The 12114-nt window shown below is 47.7% G+C and overlaps 1 long non-coding RNA gene across 10 annotated transcripts in view; it reads left to right on the top strand.

The window, feature by feature from the left end:
* Window positions 1–12114, top strand: part of LOC138844625 (uncharacterized) — a 39333-nt gene that overhangs the window by 15150 nt on the left and 12069 nt on the right. For 5 of the 10 annotated variants that reach the window (XR_011380743.1, XR_011380741.1, XR_011380744.1 and 2 more), the window contains exons 3-4: window positions 4425–4500; window positions 4587–4725. This is a non-coding gene — a long non-coding RNA (uncharacterized lncRNA). Of the gene's footprint in view, window positions 1–4424; window positions 4501–4586; window positions 4726–5937; window positions 6418–9729; window positions 11933–12114 lie in introns of those variants that run through there. The other 5 variants (XR_011380737.1, XR_011380738.1, XR_011380742.1 and 2 more) reach the window with 4 other exon arrangements.

Raw genomic sequence — 12114 nt, 5'->3', positions numbered from 1 at the left:
GCAAGCCAATGAATCACAAGTGATTTGTGTTCCTGGCACTGGGGTCTATTGAAGGACTTTGAGCAGAGAATGGGAGCAATCAGACTTGCAGGTTATCAAACATCAAGCTATCAGGGTCAGTATAAGCAGCAGTCCCTACTAATCCAAGTAACAGTTATCAGTTACACATACTGCAGGGGGGAGATGCAGTGACATAACTATCCATATCCATAAATAGCCTCCCGAGAAGAGTGAGGAACTTTTATAAGATTTAAACTGCCCCCACCCACCAATTAGATCCCCCTCTCTACTGTCTGCTCCCTAACACTCCAGCCCTGTAATCAGCTAGACAAGCAAGACACAGGGACTCTGCGAGCATTTCAGAGATTTGGGTGGCCAGCCCACTCTGCCATGATATTTGCATTTCATACTAAATCTGTCTATAACATTACAAATTTCACACGCCTACATTTCTGTTATAACATCATAATCACCAAAAAAATGACATTTTGCTCTTCTCTTTTGCAAGTAAAATGAACATTTCCACATATAAAGAGAAGAAAAAATGTTGGTCACCTTCCTAAGTGGTTTGGGGGCTTGATTCAAGGCTGAAATTCAAAGAGGCCATTTTTTAAAAGATTTTTATTTATTTACTTGAGAGGCAGAATTACAGACAGAGAGAGGGAGAGACAGAGAGAAAGGCCTTTCATTTGCTGGTTCACTCCCCAAATGGGTGCAATAGCTAGAGCTAGGCTGATCCGAAGCCAAGAGCCAGGAGCTTTTTCCAGGGCTCCCACATGGGAGCAGGGGCCCAAGCACTTGGGCCATCTTCTACTGCTCTCCCAGGCCATAGCAGAGAGCTGGATCAGAAGAGGAGCAGCCGGGACTTGAACCGGGATGATGGCACCGCTGCAGGCAGAGGCTTAGCCCACTACACTACAGCGCCGGCCTCAAGGGGCTGTTTGTTTGTGAAGGCTTCTCAGCATACTTTTTTATTTTATTTTATTTTTTATTTTTTGACAGGCAGAGTGGACAGTGAGAGAGAGAGAGAGAGAGAGAAAGGTCTTCCTTTTGCCGTTGGTTCACCCTCCAATGGCCGCTGTGCCCGGCGCCCAGCGTACCGCGCCTATCTGAAGGCAGGAGCCAGGTACTTATCCTGGTCTCCCATGGGGTGCAGGGCCCAAGCACTTGGGCCATCCTCCACTGCACTCCCGGGCCACAGCAGAGAGCTGGCCTGGAAGAGGGGCAACCAGGACAGAATCCGGCGCCCCGACCAGGACTAGAACCCGTTGTGCCGGCGCCGCAAGGCGGAGGATTAGCCTAGTGAGCCGTGGCGCCGGCCTCTCAGCATACTTAAGTATGGCTGCAGACTTACACCTTGGGTCTCTTCATGTCAGGGAATGACTTTTATAAAAATTATTTATTTATTTATTTTACTTGGAAGGGAGGGCAAGAGAGAGAGAGAGAGATCCCCTCTGCTGGTTTGCTCCCCAAGTGTCAAGAAGCTGGGGACTGTCTGGGACTCCTGTGTGAGTGGCAGGACTACTTGAGCCATCACCCGCTGCCTCCCAGGATGTGGAGTGGAGCTGGGACTCAAACCCAGGCACTCTGACACAGCCTGAGGAAACAAGAAACCTAGGGCAGTTCTCCCCTGCAGTGAGTTACCACCTCTTCTTCACTCCTTACCCGAAGCACTTACGACAGAAGGGCAGGGTGCAGAAGCCACCTCCGTGAAGGACACTGTCGCTCCCCGTCTTCGTGGAGGAACGACACAGGACCCTGCGCTGTTCTTTCTGTCTGCTCGGCCCTCCCCGGGTTTGCTGCTGGTTCTTCCCGGGTTGGCTACTATCCCTTCCACCTCCGTGGAAGGGCAGTTCCCCCTGGCCGCATTCCCCACTTCCGCAGGGGAGCGGCACACCGCCGGCCGGCTCTCTGGGGGGCTGCACAGGTGTTCCTTCAGAAAGATGTTCCCCTTAGATGTTCCTGGTGCATGCCGTCTCTCTCCTCCTTTATAGTCCTCCTCCGCCAATCCTAACTCGGCTGCCCACACGCCGAGTACGCTGCTCTCCAATCAGGAGCAAGTCCTACAGTTTATTGGTTGAACTGGAGGCAGCTGGGTAGAAGCTGTTTTCTCCTCTCCCAGCGCCATATTGTAGGAGAGCAGATGCATAGAATAAGTCTTAATTCCAGTAACTTAGTCTAGTCCGAGCTGCTCCCCACAGATCCCCCTTTCTTTTTATTTTTTTGGCGTTGATACGCGCCTGTCTTCGGTGTCCCGCAGCACACACTCTGCTCTACTTGCTAGAGTTGCCACAGGTTCTTACAAGTCCTATCAATGAGGCAAACCGAATCCGGGTCCTCTCTTCGCCATGTTGTGAGGAGGTTTTTAGGTGCTGATGCGTGCCTGTGTTCGGTGCCCTGCAGCGCATGCTCTGCTCTGCCTGCAGGGGCTTACAAGCCCTAACAATCAGGCAAACCGAATCCAAGCCTTCTCATTGCCGATTGTGGGGGAGACTTATTAGTGTTGGTTCGTGCCTATCTTCGGTGACCTGCAGCTCATACTCTGGTCGAGCTGCTTGCTGGTGCTTACCGCCTTAATCAGGCAGACCGAATCCAAGCCTCCTAACTGTTGTATTGTGGGGAAGCCTTACTGATGTTAATTCGTGCCTGTCTTCGGTGACCTGCAGCGCATAAGCTGCTAGCCGCCGCAGGTGCTCATCGTGCTCATCGCCTCACTTAATCAGGCAGACCGAATCCAAGCTCTCACAGTGCAGTGTTGTAGGGAGGCCTTTCTATTTCTCTATTTCTCTATCTCCGGGCATTCCTATTTCTCCCATTTTACTTCTATCTTCCAGCATTCCTATTTCTCTCATTTTACTTCTAAACTTCCCACGGCTTCTCTTATCCCCGCGGTTTCCCGGCGGCGCTCGCCCCGAGGCTGCTTCTCGGCACCTCGCCCCGCAGCAGCTTCTCAGCACCTCGCCCCGCCCCGCGGCAGCTTCACGGCTCCGCGCGGCTTCCTGGCGCCTCGCCCCGCCGGCGGGTTCCCGGCTCTGCGCGCACGCTCCGCAGTCTCCACGCACTTCGCGCCCGCACCACAGCCTCGCGCCAGCCCCGCGTTCCCCATCTATTCACGCCCCGTGCTCTCTCTGCACGCGGCGGCTTCCGCGAATGTTTCCGCCACCACCGGCATTCAGTCCAAGTTCCCCGGACTAACCTGGCGAATTTCAACCTGGCGGCCCACGTCTCTGCCTCTGGTTCCAGATCTTCGCCTCTTGCTCCCCGGGGTGACTTGAAGAATTCCAAGGTGGCTTAAGTCTTCGCCTCGGCCTGCACTCGCGGCTTCATCCTCCCTAACATTTTTCTCTACCCGGTATGTTTCCTTAAGTTTTCTTCCAACAATATTCCTCTCATTTCTCCTGGCTTCTCCCCACAGTCCGTATCCGAGTCCAAGCCTCCTCCAGGTTTCACTTTCGCTTTCAGTCTCCTAGCTTCCCCGCCATAGTCCGCATCCGAGTCTATGATAGCTTTCACTTTCGCTTTCAATCCTAACTTCTTTCCCACAGTCCATATCCGAGTCTCTGCCTAGGCTTTCAATAGCTTCTTCCGGCACCTAGGCTCTTTGCTAGTCTCTCTCTCCGGTATTTTCCTGCTTCTTCCCGTTTCTTCCCTCTTAGGTTTCCTATCCGTCCTAGGTTTCCTATCCGTCCTAGGTTTCCTATCCGAGTCACGGCACCATTATGTCGCTCCCCGTCTTCGTGGAGGAACGACACAGGACCCTGCGCTGTTCTTTCTGTCTGCTCGGCCCTCCCCGGGTTTGCTGCTGGTTCTTCCCGGGTTGGCTACTATCCCTTCCACCTCCGTGGAAGGGCAGTTCCCCCTGGCCGCATTCCCCACTTCCGCAGGGGAGCGGCACACCGCCGGCCGGCTCTCTGGGGGGCTGCACAGGTGTTCCTTCAGATAGATGTTCCCCTTAGATGTTCCTGGTGCATGCCGTCTCTCTCCTCCTTTATAGTCCTCCTCCGCCAATCCTAACTCGGCTGCCCACACGCCGAGTACGCTGCTCTCCAATCAGGAGCAAGTCCTACAGTTTATTGGTTGAACTGGAGGCAGCTGGGTAGAAGCTGTTTTCTCCTCTCCCAGCGCCATATTGTAGGAGAGCAGATGCATAGAATAAGTCTTAATTCCAGTAACTTAGTCTAGTCCGAGCTGCTCCCCACAGACACACCTGGGAAACTGTGGGCCTGGAGTCCAGAACACAGAGAGCTGGAGGGCTTTGTGGCCGTGGCTCACCTCCAGAGCAGAATCACGGAACAGGCCAGAAAGGGGCTAGAAGGCAGCAAAAAAGGGCCAAATGCATTTTTTATGAAAATCAGGGACATTTGTTTCTAGCATTTGAAAAGATTTATAGTAATTGTGTGACTGTTATTTTATCTTGCCATCAGGGAATTGACATTGTAAGTGAGACAAAGAACCCAACAAACTAAAATACAGAGTCAGGGACATGAAGAACTGGCTCAGGTAACCTTTTTGACATCTTTTTCAATTTTGTAATGCTAATGCTAACCTTCAAGTTTTTTTTAAAAAAAATTACAAATTTGTTTCAGTACCTTAAGGGAGAGAACTAAATTGGAAAACTAAATCCCAATTGGAGACATATCTGACAAGAATTCAGTCTGGGGAGAGAGCCTGGTAGAAGTTGGAAAAGAGGGCAACAGGCCAAACCTGCAACCCGTACAATTCAAGGTGAATTTGTTTCAAGATTATCTTTAAGGGGCTTTGGCTTCCATCTCAACCCATAAGCCACCCCCCACCCCAAAATGAAAGTACTTATGTTGTGAGGATAATGGCAACTATTTCTCCAGAAATCACTTGAAGGTGATAAGGCAACAGTGAGAACCTGAGGCTTCCCTCTGATTCCAGAGTTTTCTCTGGTTCTTCAGGTACCAGTGGTTTAATCTAGCCTGTCTACTCCCTGCTCTTTTCCTGCACAGCCAATATTCCCCTGTCTCGGTCTGTTCAGGCTGCTACAACAAAGTACGTTAGGTGAGGTTATTATAGACAACAGAAATTTACTGGTTACAGCTCTGGAGGCTGAGCAGTCCAGGGTTAAGGTGCCAGCATACGTGGTGTCTGACAGGGGCTCACTCTCTGCTTTATAGGGGGCAACTCGCTGCTGTATGCTCACATGAAGGAAGGGGTAAACAAGCTCCCTGGGGCCTTTTTGTAAAGGGCGATAATCCCAGTCATGAGGACTGAGCCCTATGACCTCATCATCTCCCAAAGGCCCCACCTCTCACTACTACCACAGTGCAGACTGGGTTTCAAGTTATGAATCTTGGAAGGATACATCCAGGCCGGGACACCCCTGCCCCTATATCACCACTTCAAAGCCGATCCTAGGCTAAGGGAGATCAGAATGTCTATGTGATCCTTTCTCCTATGCCTGTCATCCTGCTGAATTGTCTGCAACCCCATGCCATAGCCAAATGTCAGGAAATTGGACCCATTTTTAAAATTCTGGAGCAACAGGGACATTGTAAGAGCTTAAAGGATGAAAAAGGAAGCTGAGTATGATGATTTGTTCTGAGGTTCTGCAAGGGGCAAATGTGCAGGCTTCTGTTAGGAGTTTTTCTCTAGGATCCCACTGCATGGAAATCTAGGGAAAAGGTTATCATAATTAGCTTTTGCTTAATTATATCCATAGATGGTAGTTTAAGTTAATCACGAATGAATTTCATATGGATTAGATCCCTCACACAAAATTGATGCTCAATAAATGTGTACTGAATAAACTACGTACAAACATATGCTAAGAAGATTTAAGATTATTAGTAATGACATTATGGATTTTTTTATATTTTTCAAATTCTGATATAGTGCTATATTTATAAAATACATACTTTCAAATACTATATGAATTCAAAAATATATTGTGTGGTTTTTTATTTTTGACAGGCAGAGTGGACAGTGAGAGAGAGAGACAGAGAGACAGAGAGAAAGGTCTTCCTTTTTCTGTTGGTTCACCCTCCAATGGCCGCCATGGCCGGCATGCTGTGTTGATCCGAAGCCAGGAGCCAGGTGCTTCTCCTGGTCTTCCATGCGGGTGCAGGGCCCAAGCTCTTGGGCCATCCTCCACTGTTCTCCCGAGCCAAAGCAGAGAGCTGGCCTGGAAGAGGAGCAACCGGGACAGAATCCGGCGCCCTGACGGGGACTAGAATCCAGTGTGCCAGCGCCACAGGCAGAGGATTAGCCTATTGAGCCTCAGCACCGGCCATGTTTTAAAATTATCATATAATCTAATAATTTCATGTTTGAGTCTATACACAAGAGATTTGAAAACAGGGACTTGAAGAGATAGTTGCATACTCCAGTTCATAGCAGTATCATCCACAACAGCTGCTGAAACATGGAAGCAAACCAAGTGTCCATCGATGGGTAAGTGAGTAAACACAATACGATGAAATCTTCAGTCTTAGGAAGGAAGGAAGTTCTGCACTACACTACAACATAGATAAACTTTAAGGACATTATTAGTGAAATATGCAGGTCACAAAAAGACAAATATTACTATATGATTCCACTTATATGAGGTACTCAGAATAATCACAATCACAGAGACAGAAACTGGAATGGTGATTGCTGAGGGGTAGAAGGAGGGAAGAATGAGAAGTTACTGTTAAATGGGAATAGTTTCAGTTTTACAAGACAAAGATAGTTATGGAGATGGATGGTGTTGATGGTTGTATAACAATATCAATGTACTTAATGCTGCTGAACTGCAAACTTAAGGATGTTTAAGGTGGTAAATGTTATGTATGTTTTACCACAATTTCTTAAAAATTGAGGAAACTGAAGTTTATGAAGTCAGTTGTTTTTGTCTTTTTCTGTTGTTACAACAAAATACTTGAGCCTGGTAATTTATAAAGAATGGAAGTTTATTTCGCTCATAATTCTAGAAGTTCAAGAGCACGGTAGTGGGGCCAGTGCTCTGGTGTAGTAGGTTAAGCCTCCACCTGCCCCGCCAGCATCCCTTATAGGCACCACTTTGAGTTCCAGCTACTCCACTTCTGATCTAGCTCTCTGCTGATGGCCTGGAAAAGCAGAAGATGGCCTAAGTGCTTGGGTCCCTGCACCCACGTGGGAGTTCCAGAAGAAGCTCCTTCCTGGCTCCTGGCTTCAGATCTGCCCAGTTCCAGCCATTGAAGCCATCTGAGGAGTGAACCAGCAGATGGAAGACCTCTCTCTCTCTCTCTCTACCTCTCTCTGCCTCTCAAATAAATAATTATTTAAAAAAATAAGAGCAGGCAAGCAACATCTGCTTGGCATCTGGTGAGGGCTTCTTGCTGCATCTTAACATGGCGTAGATTACAAATGGTGAGAAAGAACAACATTGCCAGAGAGAGCTCACTTTTACAAAATAAAAAAAAGTCATTCCCTTGACAGCCCATTAATCCATGAAAGGATTGATCATGCATAAGGACAAAGCCCTTATGACCCCAACACTCTCCAAAGATCCCATCTCCAAATACCATTAACATGTGAATTTGGGAATTAAGTTTCTAACACATGAAATTTGGAGACACATTCAAACTACAGCATTAATATCATTATTAAGTACTTACATATGACATCTTTTTTAATTTGGCAAAGCACTGGATCTTCATGATTTATTCTTCAAAGTAAAATTACAGAGTAAGATAAGGTTCACGTTCTCATTATTTGGCTCTCAAAGCACACAATGAGTAAAAGAGTTGCAAGGAAGATATTGTATTCCCCATCCTAGAATGTGGCCGCTGCAGCTCAAAATTCCCAGAAGATGAATACAAACATGTCAGTAATGTGCCCATATCACAAGACCGTGGTGGGGCAGAGTTAATGAGTGATTAAAGAGCTTACGAATTCTTTGTAAATACAGAGTGCTGTAGAAATGCAAAGCATCTACAACTGTAATTAGTTTTTCTAATCACTATCTCTATTCTGTGTGCAGCTGTCTCTCAAAATTCACTTTGACAGTTTAATCACCCTGTTTCAATAAATGAAGTACCTTCCCTCTTTCTCCTCTTAAGAAGCTGTCCCTCAGCCTCCCCAGCTGCTGAAACACCATCCCCTTTCTGCTCCTTGGTAATCAGCAAAGGCTGGATGCTGACACTAGTAGGAAACAAGCGGGCCTTCCCGAGCCTCGAGACTTTCAAATCCCTGACTTGCAATCTAAGGTGGGCACAGGACCTGGAGAAATACAAAGATCTTTGAAAATAGAACTCCTTGCTCTCCCCTACACAAGAAAGGAACTTTCCCTTCTTCTGAGCTGTAGCCACGCTCAGGTAACTATGGTGATGTACCAGTTTTATGAATCATTGTTTCCTTTATAGGAGAACTGGGATAAAAATGAATAAATAAATAAATAAAAAGCAAAGGCAAGATACCAAATACACATGGCCACTGTACTCACTGACACCTAAAAAAACTAACAGCAAAACATCTACACAAACTTCCCTTATCACCAGTTTCAATCAGCACGGTTCACATAAACACAGGTGCCCAGCTTGATCCATCCCTTTAGCACAGGCAGGAGAGGGAGGAGCCACAGGAACCAGCATGGCTGGGTTTTGGCTTTGAAGGTACAGAATCCTGAAATAGGAGTGAGTCAGCCCCAGGAGATTGATTTTCACACTAGAGGACCTTACAGGATTGTGTGACAAGGGAAAGACCATAGGAAAACAGTGACTTTTATCATATTTTAGGTTTCTGATCTGTGAAATAAACAAAATTGAATGAAACATTTATATAAAGTATTTACCAATGAAATACACACAATAAGAGCTGAATACATGTAGCCAACATGATGATAAATTCAACATATATTAATTGTCTGCTTCCTGTGTGGTGTTGGCCTAGGTGTAAGGGACACAGCAATGAACAAATCAAAATCCCTGCTCTCACAGACCTTATATTTTAGATGGTGGAGAGTGGACACATAATACACAGGTAAAACTATATTATATGTCAGACTCTGAAAATATTATAAGATGGGGTAAGAAAAGAAAGAACAAAGAGATGACTGTTTTAGGTCAAGTAGTCAGGGAAGGTCTTTTTTTAAAAAAATTTATTTATTTATTTTGAAAGGTAGAGCTGCAGAGAGAGAGAGGGAGAGAGAGAGATCCTCCATCCACTGGTTCACTCCCAAAATGGCCGCAGTGGTTCATGGCTGGGCCATCCGAGGCCAGGAACCAGGAGCTTCTTCTGGATCTCCCACATGGGTGCAGGGGCTCAAGCACTTGGACCATCCTCCACTGCTTTCCCAGGTGCATCAGCAGGGAGCTGGATAGGAAGAGGAGCAGCCAGGACTTGAACTGGTGCCCACATGGGATGCCAGTACAGCAGGATACCAGCTATGCCACAGCGCCAGCCCCAGGAAGCTCTTTTTGAGGAGGTGATATTTGAACAGAGACCTGAGTGAAGTGAGGGAGAGAGCAATGCCAGTATCTCTGGCAAAAGAAGAGCAGCAGCTGCAGCAATTGCAGAAGCCTCAAGACAGGAGCAAGAACGGCAAGTCCGGTTTGAATTGGGGCGTGTCTTGAAGAAAAGAGAAAGTTGTAGGAGCAGATTTTGGAATTGTATCAGGGGTCAGTAATATAAGGACCTTTAGGCCAAGGTTGAACTTTGAATTGACTTTGCACTTTAAATGGGATGTAAAACCACTGGATGATTGAGTGAGGTTATAACATGATCATATTTGTGTTTTAAAAGGGCTCCTCTGGTTCAGAAGACCCTTTGATCACTGACTCTGGGATCAAGAGCGAAGGGAGGACAGAACTTCATGTGAACAACTGCAGATGGCTTGGACTCCAGTGCTTGCAGAGGTGTTTCCAAGGAGTGACAAGCTGATAGAACTTGCTGATGGAGTAGAAGTGGTGTACAAGAGAAAAGAGACATCCGCCATAGCATCAAAGATTTCGGGCTGAACAACTGGGAGAAAGGAGATACTGCTTACTGAGATGGGAACTGTGAAGAATAGTAGAAGCATTTAGTTCTAGAGTATTAAAATTGAGATATCTGGTTGACATCCAAGTACAAATACTGATTAGGTATCGTTGCAAATATCTGTGTTGAACTCAAAGGAGGGGTTGGTTCTGAAAAAATAAATTTGAGTCCTCAGTATATGGATGGTAGATGAGATCACGTAGGGTGTGAACACAGATTAAGAAGAGGACTGAGGCCTAAACCCTGGGGAACTGCCTTATTTGGAGACTAGAAAGATGACAGGGACAGTTAATGGTAAAGAAAGAAAACTAGGAAAATATGGTGTCTCAGAGCCTTGTTAAGAATAATTTTAAGATAAAAGGGAGTGGGGGGGCCGGCGCTGTGGCACAGCATGTTAACGCCTTGGCCTGAAGCGCTGGCATCCCATATGGGCGCCGGTTTGAGACCCGGCAACTCCACTTCCGATCCAGCTCTCTGCTATGGCCTGGGAAAGCAGTAGAAGATGGCCCAAGCACCTTGGGCCCCTGCACCCGCGTGGAAGACCCGGAAGAAGCTCCTGGTTCCTGGTTTCGGATTGTCACTCCTCCACTCACGGAGGAGCGGCACCGGACCGGACGCTGTTTTCTTTCCCCAGTCCTTCCCGGATTTGCTGCCGCTCCCCTGCTTTCGCGGAGGAACGGCACCAGCGAGCTCTCCAACCAACTCTCTCAGGGGGCCCCGCATGTTGTCTCTTTCCCCCTTTTATAGTCCTCTCCCACCAATCCATGCTCCGCTGCCCACCTGCTGAGCACGCGGCTTTCCTCCAATCAGAGGTTGGATCAGGAATCAGCTAATTGACCAAACAGCTGTGTAAGATTTGTTTACTCCCTCTCAGCGCCATATGGGGGAGATCAGACGCATAGAGTTAGTTTCAGTCCACAGTCTCAGTACTTATTTGTCTCCCAGGCACCCCGCCATGTTTCGGGAGACGGACCCTGCTCCCCACATCGGATCAGCACAGCTCCAGCCATTGTGGCCAATTGGGGAGTGAACCAGCAGATGGAAGACCTCTCTCCCTCTCCCTCCCCCTCCCTCTCCCTCTCCCTCCCCCTCCCTCTCCCTCTCCCTCCCCCTCCCTCTCCCCTCCCCTCCCTTTCCTTCCCTCTCCCTCTCTTACCCTCTCCTTCCCTCTCCCTCTCTTTCCCTCTCCTTCCCTCTCCCTCTCCCTCCCCCTCCCCTCCCCTTCTCCCTCCCCCTCTCCCTCTCCCTCTGCCTCTCCTCTCTCCGTTTAACTCTGACTTCAAAATAAATAAATAAACCTTTTAAAAAAAGATAAAAGGGAGTAGGCATCTGTGTTAATGTGGCTCAACATGTAAGATGGAGACTGAATTGGAAGTTGGATTTATAACCTGAAGACCATCTGGGGGCCTATCCAAGAGCATTGTCAGCCAAATGGTTGGAGGTGAAGTGTTTAGGTTCTCTAGCAAATGGGAGGAGAGGCAATAAAGACAGCTGGATAGACAAAGAGTTTTTCTCTAAAGAGATAGCATAACTGAGAAAAGACCCATAAACTGAGAGGCATGACAGAATAAAAGTATTTTTGTTTTGTGTTGTTTATTTAGGAGGGTGTTTTACAGCATGTTTGTGTGCTGAGGGAATATCGGAATGATCCAGTAGAGATTAGATGGTGAGAGTCTTTGCAGTTAGATAAAGATATGGACACATCAGTGGCACCTCACTGTTGGTAGACAGGTAGAGTCTCGGCAGTAGGATGAGGTGATTCCCTGGTGAAACGTGTAGGGAATATAGTGGTCCCTAAAATGGAAAACCAAAGCAGAAACAAGAAAGCAAACTACCTGGCCTTATTTGATGAACAGTGTAGTGTGGCTGTGCTCAAATGGTTTCCACTCAAGGGAGGTAGACTGAGTACCAGGAAGAACCAGTGGAGGGTTACCCAGGGATGAGAATCCTGCAAGATCTTAAGAAACAATCTCCAGCCGGCGCCGTGGCTCAATAGGCTAATCCTCCACCTTGCGGCGCCGGCAAACCGGGTTCTAGTCCCGGTTGGGGCGCCGGATTCTGTCCCGGTTGCCCCTCTTCCAGGCCAGCTCTCTGCTATGGCCAGGGAGTGCAGTGGAGGATGGCCCAGGTGCTTGGGCCCTGCACCCCATG

The sequence above is a fragment of the Oryctolagus cuniculus genome, chromosome 1 (assembly GCF_964237555.1).
Source record: "Oryctolagus cuniculus chromosome 1, mOryCun1.1, whole genome shotgun sequence".
In the NCBI taxonomy this organism is placed as follows: domain Eukaryota; kingdom Metazoa; phylum Chordata; class Mammalia; order Lagomorpha; family Leporidae; genus Oryctolagus; species Oryctolagus cuniculus.
This window is presented reverse-complemented; position numbering and strand designations above follow the sequence as displayed.